The following is a 14037-nucleotide window of genomic DNA, read 5'->3' on the forward strand; positions in this document are numbered from 1 at the left end:
TGCAGTGAGTGGTGGGGAATTGATAGAGGTGGAGGAAGCACAGATCCACACAATGGATGAAGAAGTAGGGAGATCCTTGCCTTGTAGGTCCTCAGGTACAGCTTCCTCCCCAGCAGCGAGTAGCACAGTAGTCATATCAGCAAATCTCACTCCAAATCTCCTGAGACTGGCTGTCAGAGGCAGCAGTGCCTTAGATCAGGGGTCTCCAAACTTTCTAAGCAAAGGGCCAGTTTATTGTCCTTCAAAGTTTAGGGGGGCTGGACTGGGGCAATTGGAAGGATAAAATGTCCCAGCATCAGTGGGAGTAAACAATGCCCTATCTTTGGTGTCAGTGATAGGAATTGTGCCCCTTCGTTGGTGTCATTTAGTGGGAAGAATCATGTCCCATCGTTCATGTAATTGGGAGGAACTATGCTCCTTCATTGGTGTCACTGAGAGGCACTGTGCCCCATCGTTGAAGCAATTGGGAGGAACTGTGCCCCATCATTGGTACCATTGGATAAAATTGTGTCCCTTTGTGGGTGTCAGTGGGGGGGAATTATGTCCCAATGTTGGGATCACAGGATGAAATATTGCTCCAAGGGCCAGATAAAAGCAAGAAAGCTGCAATTTGGAAACCACTGTCTTAGATGATCTCACACTGCAGATATACAGCTATGAGGCTACAAATAATGGTGCCTAGGCATAGGAAGTACGTTGATAATTTCAGAACGGAATCAGGACAGAAGATTGATTTTACGGGAGTTCTACAGAGGCACAATTAACATTTCTAGATCTTTCCTATAACATTGCAAATCTTTGCTTTTTGAGTTCAGTTACATTTCAAATCTTAACTCCATGGATGTTAAAAAAAAACTACCCTTGCAATAGGCTCCTACTGCACTTCAAGTGATAAATGTTCATTTTTAGCTAAGGTACAAGGAAAAAGGCCCTTTAACCTACCTTATCCCTTATTTCACCTGCAACCAGCACCAACCTCTTTATGTACACATAGGTGTTTACAGGCATTTAAAGGCAGGAATTTTGGGAAATAGAAAGAAAAACACAACATTTTTAATGTTTTATTTTTTAATCATTACTTTTTTTCACCATTACTCAAAACTATTTGGAGTAAACCCTCTGTGACTGGGATCAATCCTTTCCTGCTATGAATGAGAAGAAAAAAGGAAAGCACCCCACATATGCCAACATTAGCTGAGAATCACTGTGAGATAGGCTTTAGGCCTCATTCACATATGTATTTGGGGCCAACTGTGGGGGACTCAACGAGGATTCCTGCAAACAGCTGTTAGAGGGAAGTCCCTTTGAAAGCAATGAGAGGCTGACAGCACCCACATGCATTCGCAACCATTCACATTTAATCAGATATGCAGCACATATCTGTGGATGATTGGCCCTGGACTCAAACAGTCTGTGCCCAGGCCCAATCATCCACAGGTAATCACTGCATGTCGAATTGCCTCGAATGCCTGTGGGCGCTGTTAGCCTCTCATTGCTTTCAATGGGGCTCCCTTCTGGAAGCTGTCTGCAGCAAACTCCACCACGTCTACCGCAGGAAATCACATTTGGTTCCAAACACACCTGTGAATGAGGCCTTACTCAGGGACGCTCCCATAACTTTCAATGAATCTGCATGCTGAGATTTCTTTAGGCTTAAATAGATATGCAGGGAGTCAGGCACATCCATTCCAGCATGTTTCTAGAAGAGAAGTGCATAATTCATGTATAATGAGCAACTATACAGAACTGCCCTAGGAATATATTTGGTTTATCAGCATATAAACACTTCATTGTGTCACAGCTAAAAACTCTCTTTTCAAACCTTCGCAACAAATTTTCACCTACCCCTCATTCAATGGAACTGTAAAAACGAGGTCTGTGTTATTTTAAACATTGTGTTTAGTTACTGTTTATGTGTTGCTGTATTCAATATATTTACAAAAGAACAAAAATATATTTATTAATAGAATTGCGTTCTTTCTTTTAATTGTGATGGTTATGGCTTACAGCTAGTGAAAACCCCAAATTCTGTATCTCAGAAAATTGGAAAAAAGTTCAATATTATAGACTCATGGTGTTACATTCTAATCAGTTAATTAACTCAAAACACCTGTAAAGGTTTCCTGAGCCTTTAAATTGTCTCTCAGTTTGGATCAGTATGTTACAAAATCATGGGGAGGACTGCTGACTTGACAGTTGTCCAGAAGACAGTCATTGACATCCTCCACAAGGAGAGTAAGTCACAAAAGGTCATTGCTAAAGAAGCTGGCTGTTCACAGAGTGCTGTATCCAAGCATATTAATAGAAAGTTGATTGGAAGGAAAAAAGTGTGGTAGAGAAAGGTGCACAAGCAATAGGGATAATTTTGGGGGAGATTCTCAAGGAGTGGACTACGGCTGGTTTCAGTGCTTCAAGAGCCACCACACACAGACAAATCGAGGACATGGGCTACAACTGTGGCATTGCTTGTGTCGAACCACTCCTGAACCAGAGACAATGTCAGAAGCGTCTCACCTGAGCTAAGGAGAAAAAGGACTGCACTGTAGCTTAGTGGTCCAAAGTCCTCTTTTCAGATGAAAGTAGATTTTGCATTTCATTTGGAAATCAAGGTCCCAGAGTCTGGAGGAAGAGTGGAGAGGCACAGAATCCAAGTTGCATGAGGTCCAGTGTGAAGTTTCCACAGTCAGTGATGATTTGGGAAGCCGTGTCATCTGCTGGTGTTGATTCACTGTGTTTTATCAAGTTCAAAGTCAGCGCAGCCCTCTACCAGGAAATTCTAGAACACATCATGCTTCCCTTTGCTGACCAGCTTTATGGAGATGCTGATTTCATTTTCCAGCAGGACTTGGCCCCTACCCACACTGCCAAAAGTACCAATATCTGGTTTAATGATCATGGTATGACTGTGCTTGACTGGCCAGCAAAATCACTTGACTTATTAAACCTCAGAGAATCTGTGGGGTATTGTCAAAAGAAAGATGAGACACCAGACCAAACGATGCAGACGACCTGAAGGCCGCTATCAAAGCAACCTGGGCTTCCATAACACCTTATCAGTGCCCCAGGCTGATCGCCTCCATGCCACGCCGCATTGATGCAGTAAGTCTTGCAAAAGGAGCAAGAATTGTGTGCATACTGTACTGTACATAGACATACTTTTCAGTAAGCAAACATTTCTGTATTAAAAATTCTTTTTTTTATTGGTCTTGTGTAATATTCTAATTTTCTGAGATACAGATTTTTGGGTTTTCACTAGCTTTAAGCCATAATCATCAAAATTAAAAGAAAGAAATGCTTGAAATATATTACTCTGTGTGTAATAAATCTATATAATATGTGGGTTTCACTTTTTGAATTGAATTATTGAAATAAATTAACTTTTTGATGATATTATTTTTTTTTTTTAGATGAATCTGTATATTCAATGGATTCAAGAATTTATAAGGCTGAACCCCACTAATAATGTTAGCCGATTACCAAATCTATAGATTAATGTAAATGAATAGCAGGTGGAATCTTGTGTAGTAGTAGAGTTTTTGCTCAGCTGGTATTATGCACAGTGTGGCGTGATGAAAAGCCCTCACATGTGGATATTCCACAGTGATTTACGCGTGGACCGTAAATATATACCGTATATTCAGACATGATGTGTAGCTGAGTTATAAATACATGCTTCCTGCAGATAATTTCCAGCAATGAGTGTTTATACGGAATCATTCAATGATCGATTTGGAAGATCTGGGAAGAATAACAATCCTCTGCAGACTAAACTGTTTGGTAGTGTTACTATAACCAAAGGAGATCACACATCTAATACAGAGCCCAACTTCTACTACAGGGCTTAACATGTACTACAGGGCCCAACTTCTACTACAAAGCCAACATCTACTACAGGGATGACATCTACTACAGGGTGGCTCAATATCTTCTACAGAGCCCAACATCTAATACAAGGCTCAGTATCTACTACAGAGTCCAAACTCTACTACAGGGCCTGACATCTAATACAAGGCCCAATATATACTACAAAACTCAAAATCTACTACAGGGCCGACATCTACTAGAGGGCTCAATATTTACTACAGAATCCAACTTCTACTACAGGGTCTGACATCTAATACAGGGCTCATTATCTACTTCAGAGCCCAAATTCTACTACAGGGCCCAACATCTACTACAGGGCTCAATATCTATTACAAAGTCAAACTTCAACTGCAGGGCCCAACATCAACTACAGGGCTCAATATCTATTACAAAGTCTAACTTCTACTACAGGGTCTGACATCTAATACAGAGCTCAATATCTACTACAGGGGCAAAATCCACTACAGGGCCGACTCGACATTTGCTACAGGGCCCACACTTCTACTACAGGGCCCAACATCAACTACAGGACTAAATTTTAATTACAGGGCCCAAAATCTTCTACAGGGGCCTGCATACACTACACATAATCTACTACAAAGCTCAGCACACAGGATTCAATATCTACTACTGGGTCCACACTTATTATGGGGCCCATTATCTACTACAGGGTCTGTCACACACCTCTACAATGCTCAACATCTACTACAGAGCCCCACATATACTAAAGGGGCAAACATCTACTAAAAGACCTCACATACTATAGAGCCCAACATCTACTACAGGGACGTACATACAGGAAACATCTACTACAGAGTCTAACATGCCAGACCCAACATCTACTATATCCAACATCTATAACAAGACCTAACATCTACAAGACCAGACAAATAGTAAAGGACCCAGCATGTACTACATGACCAGACATTTACTACAGGGCCTGTCTACCACTGGACCCCACGTCCAATCCACTTGGATGATATAGTGGCGTCAAAGCACATATCGGAGTCTATTTCCCTGTACTTTGTCGAGAATTCAATGGGTGATGTAGGGCTGGCGTCCATATGGGAAGGGCATAAGGCAGTGGTCAGGGGGGAGTTCATATCCCAGGGCTCAAGATTAGCAAAAGCACGTGAAGGGAATCTCCAAACTCTCCTATGTTTTTGCGGAACTCAAACGTAAACGTTGTCTGACTCCAGAGCTGGCAGTGGAACTCCAATCCCTCCGCTTGGAGCTTGCCAACCTGCTTGATACCCGGATACGGGCACACCTACGCCACATCTCTCACAAATGTTACGAATATGGGAATAAGTGCGGGTGACTGCTAGCCAGGGTCCTGAGGAGACAGCAGGTTCCCCAGTAGTTCACTTCTGATTGTGGCTGCCTTTCGGGGCTACTATGCCCAGCTCTACCATCTCCCTGCTACACTGCCTGGCTCGACGGCAAATCAGAAGCAGGGTCATATCCAGGAGTATCTGGCAGAAGCTCAAGCCCTCCAACTCACTAACCAAACTAGCAAACCATTTGAGACACCTATTACCCAGATGAAGCTGGAAACAGTGGTAAAAGAGCTCCTGAAAAGGAAAAGCCCAGGCCCTGACGGATATATATCCTCCTTTTATTGTCTAACCCAATGTGTGCCTACTTTAAAACGCCTTAGCTTTGGGAACCGATATACCCAAAGAGGGACTACTGGCCCATATTACGGTGCTCCCCAAAGAAGGGAAATAACACACTGCTTCTAGTAGCTACAGACCGATATCACTTCTCAACATTGATATAAAAATATGAGTGAAGATTTTAGCGAACCATCCTAAACCCATAATGCCATCTATCATACATCCAGACCAGATGGGGTTTATTACTGGAAGAGAAGCTAGGGACAATTCTAATCGGGCCATTCAATTGATACATTGGGCACCAACACAGACCAGCCATCCACGCTGTCTCCTGCTCTCTACTGATGCTGAAAAGGCATTTGAAAGTGTGGACTGGGTATACCTTCAAGGTGTATTGACCAGACTGGGACTTGGTCCTAACATGCTCTCCTGGATAACCTCGCTCTATAGCTCCCCTGAGGCCCGAGTTAAGGTGAATGGCGTCCTTTCAGGCACCTTCCCTATTCTGAATGGCACTAGGCAGGGATGCCCACTGTCCCCCCTCATACTCCCCCTCACCCTGGAACTCAATAGGATTTGCTTGAATCAAGGGCTTTCGGCGTTGGGCCAAGGGAGCATAAATTATGCACTTATGCGGGCAATGTCAGTTACATAGTTAGTAGGGTTGAATAAAGGCACCAGTCCATCCAGTTCAACCTGAGTGAGTGCACAATTGTCCCTATCCCTGTGCATTGCATCTCATTAAGATGCTCTTCTATTATATTATTATTTTTATTTAAGGTACCCATATAGCACCGTCAATTTACACAGCACTCGACAGATACATTGCACACTTGGTCCCTACCCCACAATCCAAGGTCCCCAATTCATGTTCATATACTAGGGCCAATTTTGGACAGAAGCCAATTAACCTACCAGCATGTCTTTGGAGTGTGGGAGGAGACCGGAGTACCCAGAGGAAACCCACGCAGGCACAGGGAGAACATACAAACTCCAGGCAGGTGGTGTCATGGTTGGGATTCAAACCAGTGACCCTTTTTACTGCTAGGCAAGAGTGCTACCCACTACACCACTGTGCCGCCCTGTGCCCTGTTCTATGTGGCTGACCCCTTAATTTCTCTCCCCAAAATCATAGATGAACTACAGAATTTCAACTTACTCTCAAATTTCAAAATCAATTATAATAAATCTGAAATTCTATCTTTGAATATCCCATCGAGCTTGTGTACACAGTTGCCATCCTCTTTCTCCTTCACTTGGTGCCACACTCACCTGAAATATCTGGGTGTCTATCTTACTCCCCCTCTGCTCCCAGCTTTATAACAGTAATTACGCCCCACTACTCTCCACTATAAAAGCAGACTTACACAGCTGGCACAGAGAGATCTTCTCATGGATGGGCCGACTCAGATTGCTAAAGATGAATGTGTTACCTCAAATCCTATTCTATCTCCAAATGGTGCTTATCTCTTTACCCAATACTTTCTTTTAGATCCTTAACAGTACGTTCCTAAAATATATCTAGCATGGGCGAAGCCCTCAGTTGGCTCTTCGCACCCTACAGAGACATAAGCGGCTGTGAGACCTGGGTGTCCAAAATATACATAAATATTATGAGGCGATCGCTCTGCAGCAGATAATGGACTGGCACCATGGGGTGTCCACAAAGGTGTGGGTATCTTTAGAAAAAATTCTGGCTGGCCGCAACTTGTCCCATGCCCCATGGCTACCCAGGGCACATAGAGGTCGGTCAGCATTTATTTCTCCAGTTACTGCTCACGCTTCGCAGCAATGGGATGCTCTAAACAGGTCAGGCCAGCCTGCCCCTCGGTTCTCCCCCCTAGCTGCCCTGGGAGGCTTCCCCTAGTTTGCCTCAGGGGAACACCCTTTTTTTCTATACTTGGATGGCAGATGGCAAGGTCAGGTGCGGTAGGTTCTTCCAAGACCAGGGATTAATCCCATTGGAGGAACTTAAAGCTCAATATGGTAGATTTCCCTTAGACGATTAGCGCTATAGACAGCTTCAACATTTTACACATGGTTTACCGCAAGCTATACGCTCCCCTACCTCCTCCACTCCTTTTGAGAAGCTGTGCATGTCTGCCAATCCAATACTCCATATCTGTCCTGTATGAAATGCTACTAGAGCTGGGACCCAAGGGGAAGCCAATATACATTGGAGAATGGGAAAGAGACCTGCAACATGAGTTTACAGAGCTGTAACTTGATAATTTATACCGCCTTATTCACTCTAGTTCTGTTGACATGAAAATGCAGGTGAATGGGTTCAAGGTAATGAGTAGATGGTATGAGGTCCCCACCAAACTTGTTAAAATATACCCAGCCTCCTCAGATGCTTGCTGGCGGGACTGTGGGCATAGGGCTTCATTTTTACAAATTTGGTGGGATTGTCCTAAGTTACAATCCTATTAGCAGGACATTAGAACCCAAATAAACCTCATCTTGAACACAGACCTCCATGACTTTCCAATGGGTTTATTTCTTCATGTCCCCACCATCCCTCTCAGCCTCTATCAAAAGTCGGTACTGTCCCACCTTCTGAATTTGGCTAGGAGATTGATCCCCATCTACTGGAAAAGCAGCCAAGTTCCAAGCCGCTCTGATTAGATTAATCTTGCGAACGATATTAGGGCTCCAGAGGAGTGGGTGGCGACATGTAGGAACAGACACAATAAAGCCCCATACACACTATCAGTTTTTCTGCTGAGTTTTTCCTTCAGATTTACCAAAACCATATAATAAGAGGTCAAACCTTAGGAGTTTCAATGTGTATGCAATCAGGCAGGCCCTTGCTCTACATGGTTTTGGTAAACCTGAAGGAAAAACTCAGCAGAAAAACTGATAGTGTGTATGGGGCTTAAAGCGGGAGTCCGCCGGGACTCCGCGTTTTTTTTTTTTTTTAAAAGCCAGCAGCTACAAATACTGCAGCTGCTGACTTTTAAAATAGTGCCACTTACCCGCCCAGCGCGCCCGCGATGTCGGCACCCGAAGCCGATCTCTAGATCGTCACTCGGGTGCTGCCGCCGCCATCTTTGGTATGGGAATCAGGAAATGGAGCCTTTCGGCTTCATTTCCCGGTTCCCTACTGCGCATGCGCGAGTCGCGCTGCGCAATAAGGACGGTCCCCGCTGCCTCTGGGATCTGTGTGTTTCCCAGCAGGCAGCGGGGCACTTGCGGAAGGGGGCGGGCACTTGCGGAAAGGGGCGTAATCTACGCCCCTTTCCGCAGAGAGCTATCCCGGAAGTGGGTGCAGTTACCTGGATTATCCAGGTAACTGCACCCCCCTCCCCCCTGAAAGGTGCCAATTGTGGCGCCGGAGGGGGGGGAGGATTCCGATGAGCGGAAGGTCCATTTTAGGGTGGACCTCCGCTTTAAGTGGTATGGAATTTGGGCCACCTGGACTCATTATGTAGATGAGGCATGCACAAACTCACAACCAACGGGTACGGTTCCTGTAGGAGAAGTTTATCTGTCAGAAATGTTGTAGACTTGATTTCATATATGACTACTAGTAACCTACACGGTTAAGGAGATATTTTACAAAAATAGGGCACCGCTGTCTATGGCGCGTGCGCGCCATAGACAACGGCGCAGGCGCACTGGGCGCGCCGCAAGTGAAGGCAAACATGCCGTCATTTATGGCTCCCGTGCGCATGCGCTAGAGTGACGTCATCACTGCTCCGGCCACTCACAGCGCCGGAGCAGCGATACCCGGAAAAAGATAGACGTTTCATGCTACAAGGGACAGCGGTGACATCGATGGTTCCTGTGTCAGGTAAGTGACACATAATGCATAGTAGTCCATTATGCTTTACCTTTGCAGGGAGACAAAGAGGAAGTAAACCCGTCAGGGTTCACTTCCTCTTTAATGCTTCATGTTTTCTCTATCTGTCTGTCTGCCCCCTGGGCTGTAGTTTTTCTTCCCAAATCAGCCATGTTTGCTCATTACTACTGCTAAGTTTCATAGCAGGGCCAGAGACAAACTAATGGCGATTTGGCTCATATGTTTTCATGACCATGAAGTAGACGCCTCCATCTCTAACACCCTCTATATTGGATGGCCAATAGGCCTTTTGTTATGTACTTTGATCAAATACCCACTTAGTTTGCCTTGTCCTCTCTTTTTCATGTGTGTTCCTTGATTGTTATCGTCGTTTTATTTTGAAGGCCACTTTCACACTGAGGCGCTTCTAAACTGCCAGTAAAAACACTGAGCGCTTTTGAAGAGCTTTTCAGGTGCTTTTGAAGAGCTTTCCATTCATTTCAGTGGAAAGGGGAGTTTTTCACAGCCCTGCCAGCGCACTGCCCCAGTGTGAACGTGTTAATTGATTTTAATGGAAATAAGTTTTTGTGAGCTTTTTAGGCGCTGTTTTTAGCGTGAAAGCGCCTGAAAAGCGCCTCTGTTTTGTCACAAATATGAACATAAATAAAATAAATAAATAAAATAAAATAAAGAAAAAGTGCCAGGGTTAGTGTTTGGGTCAAGTAAGGATCTAAGGTCAAGGTTGGGGTCAAAGGTCAGTTTCAGTATATTTTGGACAGGATTATTTATTTTTTTTCCTTAAATTAGCGTCTGTGTCAGTTAGTTTCAGTGTGTTTTAGGTGGGAATTATGCAGCTACATTTGAAAAAAAAAATGTTTTTTTTACTATTTTGGGCTAGTTTTCCTTTGATAATAAAAAAAATAAGGAAAATCAGGAGATAGCCATAACTATTTACTAACAAATGAAAACCCAAATTGTCCTGAAAAGAACAAGGTATAATCGACCTAGATGCACTACTGAGTATTTGTGATGATATGTACGGTTTTACTAGCACATGTCAAAATTGCAAAATTGAACTTAGGCATTTAGATTAGTTTTTACCCTTAATTGTGTAGCTTGCATCAAAATAATCCCTGATGATCCTTCCATGAAGTCCCTTGTTCACACACTTCCTGTTATAGGGTGACAATTCTAGGTCCCGGTCTCCCAACTGCGCTCCTGCGTTGTCACTCTATTGAATAGGCTTCTGATGGGGACTACAAGTGACCTTTTCAGCACACATTACAAAGGTATGGTACACCGTTGTCATCATCAGGAAACCCGCTGTGATGAATGCCATGCAGCCATTGCTTAAGTGCACATAGACAAGAAGTGACTGCAAAGAGGCTGCAGGAGATCAACAGCGCTGAGACGAAAAAACTGTTGAAGTCAAGGACTTTATAAAAAAAAAAATGTGGCAGTTGTTTATGATAGACAGGGTAAAATTCAATGTCACTCAATTAGTGTACAGTTACTTTAAAATATCTACTACTAAAATTTGATTTTTCTGTTCCTGGTGTCATACAGTTTTAGGTGTCGGCTGTGCGGGACGACTATGGCGGTGAATTTGGTGGCAGTTCCGTTGCCCGTATCCTGGATATGAGCTCATTCCTCACTAATTCTTAACAATGACTATTGTTCTCCGGCATCCTGGGAATCTCTGCCCTCCTATTTCCTGCAGCACACAAGAGCGAGGTGTTTCATATTGTGTCAGGTAAACAGAGCCCTGTCTGAGCGACACTGATAGCGACTTTCCCAGACCGCGCAGAGGGGGAAAAGGCGGGGCCAAAGGGCTACACCGTGCACTCTCCCATTTTTCGATTTTGTGCACAACGCAGCCGACACTTCATTGAGAAATCTGGAAACAAAATCAGGTCAGAGTGATTGATAAAGCACATTGGAGTAAAAGCGGACCCGCGGGAAGAGAGCGTCGCTGTTTATGTCATTAGAAACTACAACTTTGCCATCTTGAAATGCAAACTTTTAAAGGGGAACTCCAGCATAAGATACAAAAGAGTACATTTGTAAGCAGAAACAGCTACTCTATGTGCTGTACAGTACTAGCCTGTAAATATTTCTATATGTGCTCCCTTGACATTGGCCTGAACTCTGTGTGCTGGTTATAAATATTTCCCTGTGAGAAACACAGGGAAAGAAGTCTCCAGCCTTTTTTAATATCACGCCACATCGAACACGGTTACCAATGCGTGAGAGTGCCTTCAAGAAGTATGGGCACCCTGCAGGTCTGCTAAAGTGCAGCGTTTTTCTCTGCATGCCGGGAGTGTGCACAATTTTGCACATGTTCCTGGAGTGCAGTAATGTGAGCCCTAAAAGAAAATATAAAGGAAGAATATAAAGTATCTCATTTAGATTTTTTTTTTTTGATTTAGGCTCCATTCATACTAATGTGACTCCAAAGTCGCACGATTTGCAGTGCGATTTTAGATTGCGACTTTGATGCGACTTTAAACTCCCTGGCATTCAAGTCGCATCAAAGTAGATCATCAAGACGTATCAAAGTCGCTGTGACTTTAAAGTGGTTCTAAAGGCTCAAGGTTTTTTAACCTCATACATTCTATGCATGAAGATAAAAAAACCTTCTCTGTGCAGCAGCCCCCCCCCCCCCCCATACTTACCTGAGCCTGATCTTCCTCCAGCGCTGTGCACAAGAGCCTTGACTTTCCAGGTACTCTCCCTCCCGGTTGGCTGAGACAGCAGTGGGAGCCATTAGCTCCCGCTGCTGTCAATCACAGCCAGTCAATCACAGCCAATCACAGCCAGTGAGCCAATGAAGCGAGAGAGGGGCGGGGTCAAGCCACTGCTCTCTGTTTGAATGGACACACAGAGCAGCGGCTTAAAGTGGAAGTAAACCCTCCTATCGTTTTCAGCCAAGGAAGCTGACATCTTGGCCTCCGTTTAATCTTTAACTGCCATGAAGCTGCACATGTGATCAGTTATGACACTAGCCATTGGATAGTTTGACAGTTTGGTTGAGAGTACAACCAATGTGACAGTTAACATTTCCGGCATGCCGGGAATGTAACTTTTTTTTCAAACTGTTAGATCGATGGGTTTACTTCCGCTTTAAGAGCGAGCATACTTGGGTGCCCCACAGCAAGCTGCTTGTTCTGGGGGGCACTCAGCGGGAGGGAGGAGGCAGGAGCGCTGATGGGGAACCAGAGAAGAGGAGGAGCAGGACTGCATTGTACAGAGCAGGTAAGTATGACATGTTTGTGAGTTTAATGTAAAAAAATCCAAGGCTTTAATTTCACTTTAAGCTGCATAGATCGGGAACTGGTGCCATTAAAATCAAATGGCTGCAACTTTGGACGCATAAAGTCCCATGACAAGTTGCACTAGTGTGAACGGAGCCTTATATCCACACTAGAGAGATTTTCCTTTACTTCCTCTCTCAGAGACACAACTGTCACTAAAACTCGTGTCCCTGTTTGTAACATGTTGGATTTTCGGGACAGTTAACGCCACATGCAGTCCAGTGCATTTTTTTTTCTGTATCAACAACAAATGCAAAGTAGGTTATATGGTTTCCAATGCTTGCTGTTCCAGGGCTTTCCAGTTCCAGAAAATGTAGGACATGCTGCATTTTCCCTGCACTGGACTGTACTGGAATGTGGTAAAACACATAAAAAATGCACTGGAATGCACCAAAAATGCATAAAACAATGCATCAGACTCCAGTACAGTGAAAAAAAAGCAGAAAAAAAGAAGAAAAAAGTATCTGGAATGCATCCGAAAACGCATTAAATACGCATCTGGAACAGATCTGAAGTATGTTTTTGTGGTGTGAACCAGCCTTCACACCACTTCTTTTGTAACAGTGCTGTTTATGTCCTGTTAGCAAGATTCTTTCTGCCCCAAACAAGCTACAGTAAGTAGAAATCTCTACAAAGTGACAATCTCCCCTCCTAGACAGGTGTCCCCACTGGAAGTTTTACCCTCGCTTCTTGCTCTAGTGACACTGCAAAGTGATGGCTTTCCCATCACTTTCTATATCAGGACAGACAGAGGGTGAACCTCCTCAATAGGGACACAGACAGTGATAACAAATTTACAGGGGTTCTAAACCTGGGTATTCTACTTGAATCTTGGTGTGCTTTGTCTATTTCTTCCAGATCTGTGCCGTAATCCAGTGTGAGACTTTACCTCTGTGCAGGAGCTTCCTCTAATAAAGACCGGTCACTGCTGCACTCTTCCTTTGTGCAGGGTGACTGGTCTTGTCTCCGCCCCTCCTGTAGTTTTCTGCAGGCAGTCTATAGTGGGTGGAGCCAGCTGGGTCCCTCCCACCGCTCTGCTCTCTGCACAGGCTATGTACAGCACAGCGATGCTGTCACGCCTATTTTTACAAGGTAATATCTGAGGTTGCAAAGGCATTTGGCACAAACAAAGTGGGTATATATCCTTTGTGATGGTTGGGGAATATATTTGAATGAAAGTTATGTGCATGGCGTTCACCTTTAACCGCTTGCGGACCACCTCACGCACATATACTATGGCAGGGCGGCCACTCTGTGCCAGATCACGTACCTAGTATGTGATCTGACACTTCCGGGTCTGTAGCACACTTGTGCCACTGGCGTCCCACTGTGTTTGGACACGGTGGGAGCCAATCAGTGGGTTCTGCAGACGCGATGTCTGCCAGGACCCACCGATCATTTTGGAAACAGGCAGAGCGGCAGTCTGTCTATGTAAACAGGGCCGACTGCTGTTCTG

Source organism: Lithobates pipiens, unplaced genomic scaffold, assembly GCF_037356315.1.
Source record: "Lithobates pipiens isolate NorthernLeopardFrog02 unplaced genomic scaffold, aLitPip1_a1.2 Scaffold_8, whole genome shotgun sequence".
Lineage (NCBI taxonomy): Eukaryota > Metazoa > Chordata > Amphibia > Anura > Ranidae > Lithobates > Lithobates pipiens.